The following is a 15,686-nucleotide window of genomic DNA, read 5'->3' as shown; positions in this document are numbered from 1 at the left end:
TTTTTATTAAATCAATATCAGGATTTTCTTTAGATAACAGAAAAATGCAAAACCTTTACTGTGATTATAAATTTCGAAACATCTCTATACACAGTAGATCTAGACGCTGTTTGCAATTTGACACCCCTTTCAAATATAGCCAAAGCCTTCATAATCCACGTCACGTACTAACTAAACCCGCAAGGCCATTTTAATACTTCTCTCTATGCATAATACATGGTATATCCTCATGGTGAACTTTGCAGTTCTTTATTACCTCTCTGTTCCCTTTTGATACATCTTTTTTTATGACGGAACCGAGCAAATTTACGACATGACACATTCTAATGAGAATATTTTATGTGACAAAAGTGTTTTAACTTTCTACGATAGTTACCATAAAGAGTGAAGTTTCTTATCCTGGAGGTAGATCTAAAATGTAAACCCTAATTAAGAGAATAATAAATGAACTTACGGCATGCTACAAATCGCTCAATTCATATAAGAAAAATGGGAGGTCAAAGATTTTAACTTTATATTAAACCATTTTTCGCCTGCTACCGATAGATTAGTCATTAAATGATAATAAAGCCCTGTAATGATAATTATTTAAATCCTAATAGTTAGATAATAATATAATAGCGAACCCGAAACTACCTCGGAGTCTTTTGCCGATCATCCATCCCATCTATATTACGGGTAGTCAATGAGTAAGCACCATGGCTCATTCTTAACTCCCCACGCTTGTTATATCAATAAATACGGCGTACTTGTTATGCAGTTCCGCATGGCTACTCCATTCCCAAGTTAACTCATTTAAGCTTCTAAATGGTTCTACGACGAAGTTGATTTAATCTAATCCATTATTTAAAACCAAAACGTAAAAAATAAACAAGTACAGCTAAGTATTAGTTTGAGAAATTTCAAAATTACCGTATGCATATGATTTTCTTAAAACCACAATTTTAGAAAATTGTGAACAGTACAATGTTGCTAAGAAACGCGTCTCAATAATTAAAATCGTCATTGAAAAATTCCGCGCTAACAATTTCAGGAAAACAACTAATATAAATGAATATTACGGGTAGAGAACAATATTGAGGTTCATAAAAAAGTACAAGTCAGTCAAATCATAAGATTTAAAAAGCATAGAACATGACAAACTTTTAAATAGAGACTGTAAAAAAATATGTTAAAATATATATGAAAATTTGTTTGGTTAAAAGTATATTATTTTATAATTATTACAGATAATTTGACTATGATATTAATTTATAATAAAGATTTCAAACGTTTCGGCAATCATAGTCACCATCAGGATCACTATAACAATTAAAAAATAAATATTTCCATGACATAAATTATAAAAACATTAATTAATTTACAATTGGTTATGTGTAATTCACAATTGATATTTCACATCTTATTTAGTTGTACAGCTATTAAATTTTATTTATTTATTTTTTTAATTTAGATTAAACATGTATATATCAACTAATGAAGACTATTAAGAAAACCTATATTCATTATCTTAATATCCATACCTTATTTTAGAGAACTAAAATATATATAAGTACTTGCTAGACATAAACATCCCATACGCCAATGGATCCAAAATATATATTCTTTAAAAACAGCAATTAACTCACGTAACAAAGTTAAAAAGTGACGATTAAACAAATATTTTAAGGATATAAACAAATTTAATAAATTATGAATGGGAAACATAAGATCTAAGTATAATGAATAATAAAACAGTAAATTCCTGAAGATAGGGGAACGGTCCAAATAGTCCAGGAGAAGTATATATTATTAATGTAAAATATATAAAAAATAAAAGGTTTGAAGTATGATGGTTGCTTATCAGCCTAAAAAGAAAAAAAATCAGTAAACATTATAAATTAGTGCCTTAAAAAAAAAAAAAACATTATCCAATAAGCATACCGCACTGAACCACACTTCGCAATTTGAAATTGATTAGTGATTTTCTAACGTGAAAGAAAATTTGCACTACCATCTCAAAGTGAACTGCACATGATCCTACTTCTCGTTCAATATCTTTCAATAATTACACTTTTTAACAGCACATTGAAATCACACAATTTCCCATCGAGTGAATTTATCGGCACGCATCATTTAAACATTCACGTATAATTATCCAATATTGAGAAATACGATAAACGAGAGTAATACTGTTTAAGCCAACAGATTGCAATGTCACAGCCAATGAGATCGTGACGGGGCAATTTAGGTTCTCAAACTGGATTTCTATTTAGGTCGGGGGGGGGGGGGTTCTAAACTTTCTGCGAATATATCCAATGCCAATATCCTGCACGAATTTGTATGTCAGCAATATTGTACAACTCAGCAGCTGGAACGATATTGACATCACTAAATATTATATAATGTGATATCTCACTTAATTATTATTTGATACACTTCAAATTTTTATTAATGAATGACAATATGTATAATAGGTATATACTATATCTGTGGTTTGAGGTAAAAATTCATTTTCACAGATATTTAGTTGTTAATGTAGTAACGTTGTTATCAATAATTGTAAGGAAGGCTGTAAAACTAAGATAAGTCATAAAATGGCCGGAATGAGTTCAGAGTTGTACAGGCTGTAGGGATATTTCGAGAATCTGACTTAAAATACTTTTAACTACTAGCCACAAATCTAAAATAGTTACAAATGCTTGAAAAAGAAAGTGACAACCGTCGGCATCCACACGTTTGTAATAGATGATAAAATTTCATAGAAATGGAAATAAACAACATATAAACTCGATTTTCGTTCTAGAATTTTCATAAGATATTTGTTAATTTGATCACCCAACAATATAATGTCTTTACAACTACATATCTGTACTAAGTTAAGTATAAAATATATCGCCAAAAATTAATAAATGGGCTATACTAGAAGACTTAATAAAATATTTATAGGGAATTACCGGAGCGAGTCCAACTGTCCTCTGCGAGATTCAACTAAATACTATAATTTTAAGTGAATACAAATTTGTAGCCATTACGTCTGTAGATGAAAGATAATTTCCTAATTATAAACATATTTTAAATGAAAAATTTAATCAAATTTATAAATGGGTCTAGTAGTAAACTTTAAAATTAAAAATTCAAATTCCTATCACTTTCATAAATAAAATATTGTCTCAAATTATGGTTCTAATCTATTTACATATAAATATATGTATTTTCTGTTTCTTGTTTGCTTTTAATTATTTAGGTTTAATTTATTTTTATTGGTATTATTACTGTTGATTAGTTATCATTTTTAAAATAATTTTATTGCTGTTTTTCTTTTATGATGCTAATTGTAAGTTTTTATTATGGCAATAATTTAGTTTATAAAGCAGGTCATATCATGTTTTTAACTGTTTAGTTTATTAGCTGTTTTCATTATTCACATATTTTGGTTCATAAACAAATAAATTAGAAATAACTGTCGTTTATTATTAATCCCTTCTTCCGAGGCATTATTCAGAACCTTATTGTATTATTATGTACTTGAAGAATTTATTTAATTTTTTTATTGCATATTATAATGGCATATTCTAGATTTCTTTTTATTGGATGAAAAATATAAAAGGGGCCCAATTCTTGTAGGACCGTAGCGCCAACAAATAAATATATATTTATAATTCAAATATATTTTTTAGCTAGCTTAATACGTATTCAAACGATTCCTCTGTAATTAATAGTGGAGTTTATCAGATTAAAGTTGAGGTATTCTAAACGGTTATTTTAACACGACTTGCTAAAGCACGAACTTTGAGCCCCGAATTTCAACATGCACAGCAGAAGTTTTCTCGGAGTTTATTAGATTCAAGTGACAGAGTGACTGTAAGTACGTTGCCGAAGGAAAAACAAGCCTGAAAGTTTGAAGAGTTAAGGGTAGTACAGTTTTGGCTGCCAGAGTGTTACAAATAGGTTTGCAAGGGCTACGGGACCAATTGGGAACAACCACACTTATGTTAGTTAATATAATATTAATATTAACACTATAATAAATTAACTAACAAAGATGTAATATTACAATGTAATACAATCTTATTTTTCTATAACTGATTTACATTTTTTTTTATTATTAATTTATAGTATTTGTTGTTTTGTTTCCTTGTAAATTTTTTTCTTAGCTGTATCTATTTTATCCTTTCTATTCACTCTTTTATATATCTGATATTTCTCTTCTCTAGTGATCCGTCATAAATATTCTATTGATTGTATACAATTTTTATCTAAATTTATAGATTCAGTTAATGTTACAACATTACATTCGAACCCATGAAAAAAAAAAAAAAATAAACAATGAGAATAAATGAAAATGAAGAAATAAATGAAAACAAAATAGAAATAGTAGTAGTAAAGTAAGAAACAACTAAATAAGATAAGATTTATTCTATATGAAAATTCTAGGTAAGAGAATTCAGACGACTACTGAAAGGTGTGTCGTGCTTCATGGAATGAGATGCACAGCGCTATCTAAATTGAACCTTGGGCTTCATAATGCTCAGTGATGGTATTTATTAATAAAGAGCTCTTAGGCTATTATGGTGGTTTACCCTACTATCGTTGAAATACTATTTTCAAACAATAATAACAACCAAAAATAGGGTAGAAAAAATAATGAGTATTTTTGATCAATGAATTGAACAGATAATGTCACTTTTTCAGAAATCTAGAAAACCATTTAACATAATAATAAAAAAAAAGTTACACGACCCGGAAGGTTCCATGCTGAAACCACCAATCTTTGTCTACACATATCTGTCTAATCATGCCCACCCAAACCCAAACTCAAACCTACAAGATCAGTCAAGAAGCGATACTCCCACCTACGCTTCTCTCCTTCGGATCATTGTTATAAGCATTCTAGGAATTCATTGGTTAACAAGCCCTAAAACGTTACACGCCCATATTATTCGTTGCAATGCAATAACCTTTAATTCAGCGTTGTGTAGTCTTCTAAATTTACCGGATCATTATTCGATCCGAATATTTTACGTTATATTTTATTAAAACCTTAAGGCGCTGTTCTTCTCTTTGCGTAAGAGGTAATGATGATAAAAAAAAGTTAGGGCTTTAACGCGCACGGCCACAAGCGGACCAGTAAATAACAACGTTTAGCTAATTCAGGTACCATAATGCTCAAGAATTATAATCATATACATATAATTACAGGTCAAAATTAGAACATCTCATTTCAACTAAAAATGCCATAATTTAGTCATCAAATACAAGACCAACTACCCCTGTTTTACCTTTGGTTTTCTTGAAATTCAAAGGAATATAATGAATTAGCGCTAATAGTTTGCATTTGCAATAAAGAAATGAACCATAAGAGAAATCGAAATATACATGAATCGTCTGCCAGGAAGGTCAAATTTCTTTCACAGGAATTCCTAAATAACGAGAGAACGAAAACCAAACGAGACAGAATACGAAGCATCTAATACCGCTGGATTTATGAAATTATCCTAAATGAAAAGGGTACATTGACGAAGATGTTGGGAATGTGATTAACATTCAACAGTTAATGAAGCGGACACAGCAAACATGATACAGGACCAGGGCTTGTTATGTTCCCATGTTCATGCATATGAATACAGCTTGCGTTGTTTTAAGAGGGGGCCCCTCATGCTTGTTAGGCTTTCAAATCTATTGAAATTGAATCTATTCAAATTGATTCATCGTAATTAACAATAACGGTATTATAATAAGGTATTAATAATAAGTTATTATTTAACGGATTTAGGAAGGAAACGATGGCAATATTTTAAGCAATAACCTACCCCTCATATATTAAAATCAAAAAAGCAATTTCGCCATTGTTTACAGTAAACCACGCTTCTTCGATTATGGGCTTTAAGTTCCTAAGAATTATTATTCTTTACAATCGAGTAGAGAAAGATATGGTGTGGTGCGCGCATCACACCACTACCACTCACCACCCTGAATACTTCCCCAAATTTTGTGTATATTGGTGGGCTCGAGTCGAAGTTTACAAAAATTACTTACTTTTGGATAATAAAAAAAATCAAAAGACGAAAATGCTAATAACATTCTTTTTAATTTTTCTGTTGCTATTCAAAAAATTTAAAATTTAAAAATTCGTATTTTAGGATTAAGTAATGTGGGAATAGTGAATATATGTCTCTGCAAAGAATACAAAGATAACGAAGGTGTAATGCAATCGGGAAAGAGGGCCGTTTCACCTTTCCCCGTTCGAATCGGATGTCTCTATTCCATTATAGCTATTGTTTATTATTGTTAACGATGAGAACTGTTAATTTTTCAAATAAATAAAATTGAAGGGCTTAAATAAACAAAATTGGTTACTTAAGCCCTGCCAGACTATTTGAATGAGGATAAGATCGAGCTGATATCAAATACCATTTAATTGTACACAAACCAAACAAGCCGAGTTTAATCAAAATCGTTAGATCTATTTTCAGGAAAATTGAAAACAAAATTGAAAAATCAATTTCTTAAAGTGACACTTCCAGTCAGACGATATTGTCGAACGATTTGCTGTTACATAGGCACGCACATATATCCACCTTAAATACGTAATTTCAGTTTCGAAGGAATTTTCGTTTTTGAGCTAAAATGTTCCCATGTTCATGAATATAAATACAGCTTGTGGTATTTCGTGAGGGAGGGTCACCCTGTTCGTTCTCCTTTTAGTGACTTTAACAATTATGTTATAAGAATCACTACTTGGAGTTGGTGTTATCCACGTGTCTTGATTAACAATGAGGAGACCACTGGATTCGAAAGAAGGTGACATGAAAGTCCAATAAGAGATCAGTATTTTCTCTCCTGCTCCCTGTATATAGATAACACCATTATCTACCAATTTCGGCGCCCGAACATTGCTTCTATGTACAATGAAATATACCTGTAGCGCCAACTTCGTGAACCATTTTATTAAGGTCAATATATTGTGGCAAAGGGGGGATATTCAACAATCAATAAGCAATAACATTACAACTCCCAAGATTATGCATAAGATAATTAATTATTGATCAACAGCTGAGAGGGTATTAAAGTCTATGGCGTAACACGTGGATCATTTCCAATTAATAGCACTCCCTGATATATTGATAACGAGGTATAACCGAAAGATTCCAATTCAAAGCCTGAGTTATGCAGTAAAGAACTTTATGATTTTTTTTTCACTATCCCTACCAGACCACCATTTCTGACTTTTAAGGGTTGATGAAGTTATCCTACAGGTTACTAAGTTATTTTCCCTGAGCGGGAAGGTCGAGTTTTCGTTCCATGCGACCATCGCGAAACATAAGTCAATTTGCCCAGGTTGGAACTGGCAGCTGCAGACTGGTTGCTAAGGTGACGCCTTGACTCAATCGGCTACAACGGCCCCAATGAAGTAAATAACTAACAACGCGATGCTTAATCATTTCAGGTACCAGGACTTAAGTACACATCATATAATTGCAAATCGGAGAGAGAACATCCCACTTCAACAGGTATAAAATATTTAAGTAATAAAATTAAAAATATAGCATTTGTTTTATCATCCCCGAAATCCGAACCCAAATATAACTTTATTAAATTAATAAATTTATTAGAACTCATTAAAAAAAAAAAAAAATAGGAACGTCTTGAAATAATTTAATAATAATAAGTTAGAAAATATTACACATGTATGCTACAAAATGTTAGTCAATATGAGGAAATGTTTCTTGACTCAGAGGGAAAATTATAACATTCTATACAATATAAAAATCGTGTTGATTTTTCAAAGAGGTATGAAATGCCTTCTTGACAAGCACATCAAAATACCCCTGCAGCAGCTAAGACCAGAAACAAGGTAGAGTTTGGTATTCATCAGCCCAAGTTGAGATCGCGGGATTAGCCCCTATTCATTCGGCTGCCACTACGACACCCAATATCGTCACCGTCAAATATCTCTCACTATACAATAAGAACAACAATTTCAAATAAGGAAGTAATTTGGAATTTTTAATGCTAGGTATTGCTTTATTTATATTTCTTTATTTATTAGATATATATATTTTTTATTCGTTCCTAAAGAAAAACAAAACAAGTATGTTATCCTTAATATTAAAGACTGAAAAAAAAAAAAACCGATGATTGAAAATTAAATATAGGTACGGTGTTTAAAACGATTTATTTTGCTTACTTAATTTTAATTTCCTTCATTTTAGTTATTTTCCTAGTATATATATATAATGTATTTACCTACAAATGTTTATTTGTGATGTGCCTATATTATTTTATCATTATTGTTATCATCATCCATATTATTTTATATTTGTCTTTTTTATTTGCTTATTATTATTATTATTATTTAATATGAATAAATAAGTGTGACAGATTACATTATCCCAACAAAAAGTAAAAAAAAAAAAAAGGAAATAAAGTTTTTTTGTAAAATAATATCTATATCTATATAGGAGTGGGCAGCTCATTGGTAAGGCACTGCAGATCATACATCTTATTAAATTGAAGTAAATATGCCTCTGAAATGAAACATTAATTTTTTTAAATGGAAATTTTTTTTTTTTATGTTACCAGATTTGTCTGAGCTTAAATGACGAAATGCTATATTTATTTTTTTTCTTTAAAGACGCCTTGTCCTTTCAGTTACCATTCAAATACCTATACCATTATTCATTGTATTTAAAAAAACGTTCTACATTTTAACTTTTTAGTGAATCAAATAATAAAGAAATATTATTTTGTTGTTTCACTAGTTGTAGTTAAGCTATATCAATTTTTTTTTCAATTCGAAGCAATTGTACATAACTGAAAAAAGCTAAAAAAAATATGTAGTTGAATTTTAAAAGCTTGTGACAATTCAATGATATGAAAATTTTTGAAAAAAAATTTATAGATATAGCTTATAAAACAACTCTACAAAAATCTATGAAATTCTGAGCCACAGATAATTGCGAAAGAAACGATTAGTTTAATTACGTATGAGTATACTTATTATGCTTATAAACACATGTTCGTTTAGATACATTTACAAATAAATTAAATCTTATGACTATTCTATTTTATCATTTCCAGTTCAAGGGCGTGAACTAAGAAGAGGAATCAGAAATGGCGATGGCAACGACCGCATACAGAGAAGGTGACAGATATCAGTTTGGGTTCATTGGCTCGGATAGTCTGGGCACGGTTGTTGGTGATGACAGTTGGAACACCTGAGGAACTCTATAAGACAGAAGTATGGCTAAGCTCACGGACATGTTATACTGGGAACGGTACAGAAAACTCAGTTCAAAAAGTAGGGAAGGAAACATTTACCAGACATGAGCACATTTCTTAAACCAAAATTTATCAACACATATTCGTAAGATAGTTTTCAATAAAATAAGGACATCGTAATCATGAATAATATGATGAATATGAAAAAAAGGGGAAATCATATATTGGGTTGATAATAATCTTGGGAATCTTATGGTCATTGTTAAAAACAATAATATTGTAATGGAAAAAACAAAACAAGAAACAGTGATCAATATTTTAGTTAAACTGTGTTATTAACTCAATACCAGCGATGAACATACCATCAATCAATATATAAAGCTCATATAGCTGAAAAGACAACTCGATATTTCCAGTTATAGAGCTGAAGCGTTTAATAAGCGGTACGTCGTTTAAGAACATAATATAACTTAATATCCAATTGTGTCATTTTCCAACAGGACAAAGTTAACAGATAAACATAAAAGTCAAATGAAAACTAATAACTAATAATAAACGTCAGCTCTACAAAAAACTACAAACAAATTACTAACGCTATAAAATAAGAAGGAGACATAAAATCATAAATGAAAGAAATATACTGACCCATAACTTCTTTATAACTTTTTGATATTATGACTCGTAAAATTTGATGATCTCTTGTTGTGTACCACTTTATTATACAACGATCTCGGTTCTTTTGTGGAACCGGTTGAGATACATAAAAAAAAAATGTAAAGCAATAAACGAAAACAGGGTTGAACTACTTATATAATACAGAATAAGATGGGGTTATAAGAGACATCCATCAGTGCGTGGGATAATTAAATGTTTTGGTTTAAGTAATGAATCTTAAAAATAAAAAATAACACTTACATGTACATCCACGGTAATCAACAAATTATAAGTAAACAAACTCAGCACTCACCTAAAACAGAAGAAATAATTAATTAGATTTGAATAATAAAACAAGGATGAATTCACAAGCGTATTAATTTATTAACAGCTATAGAGGTTTTTACATGAGCCCTTCAAGGGACAGAGTGACTAACTCTATAAAATAAGACTTTTTATTTTATTTTTTTAATGCTATCCACATTGAAGGTGATGTTTGCCTAGTTATTTACAGGTGACCAACCTATTCTAACCATGGTTGGGGATCAAGTTTTTCATTTCGTGGGACTACCACTTAATGTAAAAGTCAACACCCCAAGGCGGGATTCGAACCGGCTCCGCCCGCAGCCCTCAGAGTAGTGTCTAGCCCCTACAACGATAGGGTGCACCGGTACTACGGTGCGGTTTTTGATTCTATAACAAATTAGCACTAAATAAATGAAGAATACAGTTCTTGTAAACTGTTATATATTTATATATACATATGCAAAAGAAAAATGTAAAATCTTTGTAACGAAAAAAGTACTTTTATGAAGAAAATATGCAATTACAATAGGTTTACTAGGGATTACATATAATCAAGAAAATGGATCTAAAAAAAAAATATATATACAAAAATATATAATTGATCTTTCAGTATATTTTTTAGAAGACCAAAATTTTACTTTTTATAAATTAAGAAATGTAAGTATGGTATTTAGTAAAAAATGTTTTCATTATCATAGCAGTAATGTTTGACATTGTATAGTATTACGACAAAATAAATTAATAGCTCAAAATATTACACAATGTACCGTTCAAAGTATTCATTTTTACTTTCATTTACCTATATATGAAATGTATAGTGAGGGGAAGGAACGCAATTGTGCGAAAGAATATGAGTTTTCGACGAAAATGCACGTTTTGTGGCCCCTGAGTCCAAATAACCAAGTCTCGCGAAATGATTTGTGTGTCGGCATATGGTCGGTCAGCCTATTTCAAAAACGAAAAGTCGTACGAAACTGAAGTTATATATTTAAGGGGGGTATATGCCTGTGGCGTGACAGCAAGTTTTTCGATAAAATCTACTAATCGGAAGTGCCAAATCGATTTTTAAAATTTTTCCGATTTTCTTAAAAACGGCTCCAACGATTTTGATTTAGCTCACTATGGCAATTTACAATTAAATGCTCTCTAATATCGAATAGGCCTTATCCTGATTGAAATAGTCCAGTAAAGAAGATTCTTTAATCGTTTGCATAGTGATAATTACCATTTGTATAGGCTTTTTCTCACGATTTAAAATGAAAGAGGGAATACAAAACTTTAATAAATAAAAAAAAATAATAATAACTAGATATTGACCAATCACTAATGATCAACAACGATTTTACTTTATTCAAATATGAAGTTTTAATTAATTGAATAAAATATGTATTCATCTATATTTTTTTTATCTATTTCAATATTTACATATATATATTAAAAAATATACGTAAATATTTAATGCAGACAAACTAGGTCCTTATTTATTTACATTTACGATATCTCCTTTAATAATAAATTACAGTTATGTTATTCATTTGAGTAAAAAAAGTGCAAGTGTGTACCAAGTGGTAAATGTGATTCGTTAGTAACGTTAGTGACCTACTTATACAAAAGGAGGTTTACATGCCCTTCAATTCTTCAGAACAGAAAAGAACAATGAAAAGTGAAGTATGGCTCAAATCCTAGGATTTTCATGAATAATCTGTTTTATTCCGAGTGAGGCAATTCCACTAACAGGAGCTCTCTGTTCTAGGAGTACAATATCGGAAGTAACGAGGGCCACACTTGTATCGATTGTACTGTCTCATTAGTAACAGGAGGAAGGAAACTTTCTTTTCACAAAATATGGAGCAACAGTTAAATGACTGATTGTTAGATTATTTGTTGGGCTATCCTTAAGAAATAACAGTTTTATGTAGAAAAGTTATATCGTACAACAGAGCAATGCATTTCACCTTTAATAATGCATGATTAAAAAATAACAAATAGTGAGATTATCATTAATGTATTGTTTACAACAGTATGTAAATTTGAAATAAAAAATATTTAACCAATTACAATTATTATTCGAAGCTAATCATAGAAAGCTGTAATTGAGATATCATAACACAATATATAATAAAAAGAGAGTCATTTTCAGAAATGTACAGTAGTTTTGTAATTTCTTTTCCTGTAATGTCGATAACAAAATATATTAATTATCTGTAATTTAATTGCCATTTTTTTCCCCTCTTTGTTGACTTGTTTATATTTTTTAAGTTTATTAATTTAGGTAGAAATTAATAAACTTAAAAATATAAAAAATATTAGAGATTTTGTTTCTATTATGTAGTTATTTATATTTTAAATGGTATTATTATATCATCTTTGTATACTTGAAACTTACACTAGTTAATATTACTGTTAGTTACAATATATTACTAGTTAGTATTTTTTTTCTTTTCTTTTGTACACAGAAGTTTTCTAATTTTCATTTCTTTCTTAATAATTTTTTTTTATCTTTTTCTTATATTTTGTTTGATATTTTACTAAGAAAGCCAAGCCCCTCTGTATGCCTCTAGGATGTACAGAAGTAAATGAATTAATAGAATAAAGCATTTACTTAAAGATGTAGTTTCGAATCTTGATGGATGACCAAGTCGAAACCATTGACAATCTGAGCAAATCAAAACAGATTTTCACCGGCTTTTGAATAAACTTTTTCATTAAATGAACGGCATGACAATTAAACAGTTTGAGTTTAATTAGTTAAATCCTCATCGAAATATAAATTGTTTTTGGATCATACTGTATACAGAGATGGTTGAACCAATGTGAAATAGGAGAAAAAAATAATTAAGTAAAAAAAAAAATTACTAAATAGTTGAAACTATTTGTTAGTTTTCCTGGACCATCTAATTCTTATTATTTTTTTCTATTCAATATGAACATTGCAGTTGACGTAAGAAATTTTTATATTAGCTTAGGTACGTACCCGTAATCGAATTCAAGAAAACTTCACACTAGTGCACTTCACTGGGTCAATCCTTTACCAAGTGGTTCAAAATATATTAAGTTGGTCGCCTGACCATTTTTTATTTTATTTTTCATGCTCATTCTTCTATGACTTTATTGTTTAATTATTCAGATCTAGCCGGTATGAAACATCTATGATGCGTAATAGGCTAGTAATAAGATAACTTCTCTTTTAAGCATAAATTATTAAATTCATTTTTAATTTCGTTCTTTGTAAAATTATAAGTAAGCATTTTATTCATATTATAAAAGGGAATAGCTTCTGACAAATGCCAAAGGAGAACTTTTATAATTTTAATGGTAGGATGAATTTAGTTCTTAATTATAGTACCATTTAATGAATTTCTATAAATATCGATCTCGAAAAATTGTAAGCCCGGTACAAAATATAAAAAGCCTTATCTTATTGGTATTGTAAGGCGAAGGGGGGAAGTTGAGAAAGTGGGCCTATAGAAGTTATTATCTACACCTGAAAATCTCCCCCCCCCTCTGGTAATTTTATAGAGAGGATAAAAAGATAGCCAGCTGGAAGAAGACTGCTTTGTGAAATTCCCTTGCTTTTTTCACTTATTTTCTTTCAAAGGTCGGACTCCCCCCTCCCCACAAAATCTTGTAAAAACCTTTTCAGCTGGGAAGAGATATTTCTTTTTCCCAGTTTCAGCGCCAATTTATTTTTTTAACTTCAGTCCGGCCACACTATTTTTTTTTTTTTCACAACCACGTTACAAAGAACTCTTTTTGATGTAGAAATGGACAATTAACGATGGGTATATGCCACGTCAATAAACACACCAATGATTTTGAACATTCTATAATAGTGAAAAAATCCACATTAAAGCTAAAATAAAGAAATATTAGAAAAAATCTTCTTATTTCCTATAAAAATTTATATCATTAATAATTATTAATTTCTGATTTAAACTAAAATAAGGATTTCAAATGTTTCATTTTGCCATATATTTATTGATATATAAATATCAAAAACATTCATTATTAACTATTTTTTAATATAAAGTTATATTATTTATTGACTATTATTTTATATTTATAAAAGTATTTGATTTATAACTATTGTTTTATATAAAAATATTTCATATATTAAAACTATACCTGAAAAAATGTGAGTGAAAACCATGTACATGAAAACATTATTCATTCTGAAATCATAAATTACGTGTCTGCTTAACTCTTTAGCTGATAAAATTTATGTGATTGTTGAATTCTTAATTACAGATATTTCCTCGTAAGGGTGTCAGTCTAAATTTATTTATTTCTATAGTACAATGCCAGCGAGGTTTTAAATAGTCAAGTTATTGGAAGACAAAAACATATACATCAAACACATTTTATCTATTTTTAGAGCTTAATTTAATCAAAATATTCCATACATATAATAAATTATATTATATTATTATAAGAAAATAATTTAGACATTTTACGAAAATTTCTCTTTCCCTCACATTCTTTATATCTCTCAGTCTAATAAATATTAAAATTTATAAAGTTCTAAAAAACTGCCTATGTATGATGTCCACTATAATTTGTTAAACAATCAAAGAACAAATGTACAAACATAAAAAAAATATATCATTTCAATTTTCAAAAATGTCTACATCAAAATTTCCGTAGTTTTTGAGAATGATCAATATATGAGAGACTATGTATAGAATTTATTTTGTTTTGTGACTTAATTATGAAAACAGTATATAAATGTGAATAACGATGTTTCATAAATCACAAAGAGACAAAATTAAATTAATTATTGTCTAATTAAACTAATATACTGTTTTTGGAAAAACTAAACTGACTTTTATTTCGTGCCGGACTACACTTAGAATAAATCTCGACTTTCCCACTCTTGCTAGAATAGCTTAGTAACCTATAGGATAATCCGTATTTCCTCTCAAGGACGTTAAAACCTTTCTGCCCCCCAAAAATAAATAAAACAGGAAAATATATTATTAATATTTCACAAGTGAGTTGTTTACATCTTTATGATAAGGTAATAATTATTTTACCGAACTATTTTTTTAGATGAAAAAAAAATTTCTTTTAATGTTACTGAAGAAGATGAAAATCATTTGGTATATTACTAATATTATAAATTTTACTGACAATGTCAAGTAACCTCAAAAAATATCATTGAAGGCGTTCCGTATTCTGTATTGTAAATAGAGAGCATTTAAATGCAGACCAAAGTAGGACCTATCCCATAGAGCGTGCATCACAAGAAAGGATGTTTTCCAGATAGAGATAGAAATAAATCTTAACAGATGGTAGACGCTGAGAGGGATATGATAAATAATACATTTGCTGGCTCAAGTGAATATATTCCCCGTCCGGACAGTATTTATTGCTACCCTGTGAAAGGTTTATGAAATATCAACCTACGTTTTTGTATTGTAAAGAATATTAATATTATATACATACACATTTATTTACTCATACATGTGGCTAGCTCTAGCTAGCCATAAGGGAGAATGAATAATTAAAAGATTGAGTTGATA

The 15,686-nt window shown here is 29.5% G+C and overlaps 1 protein-coding gene across 3 annotated transcripts in view; it reads right to left on the bottom strand.

Annotated features, from left to right (window-relative positions):
- Positions 1 to 15,686, bottom strand: part of Pka-R1 (protein kinase, cAMP-dependent, regulatory subunit type 1) — a 319,862-nt gene that overhangs the window by 33,281 nt on the left and 270,895 nt on the right. The window contains exon 1 of one of the 3 annotated variants that reach the window (XM_067047301.1): positions 10,120 to 10,166. The exons of the other annotated variants lie outside the window; for them this stretch is intronic. The gene's annotated coding sequence lies outside the window, so the exon portion shown is untranslated. Of the gene's footprint in view, positions 1 to 10,119; positions 10,167 to 15,686 lie in introns of those variants that run through there. 3 annotated transcript variants of the gene reach the window in all.

This window comes from Halyomorpha halys, unplaced genomic scaffold, assembly GCF_000696795.3.
Source record: "Halyomorpha halys isolate HHAL.00 unplaced genomic scaffold, Hhal_1.1 Scaffold208.1, whole genome shotgun sequence".
NCBI classification, from domain to species: Eukaryota; Metazoa; Arthropoda; class Insecta; order Hemiptera; family Pentatomidae; genus Halyomorpha; species Halyomorpha halys.
The sequence above is the reverse complement of the archived record's forward strand: the minus strand, read 5'-3'. Positions and strand labels throughout refer to the sequence as shown.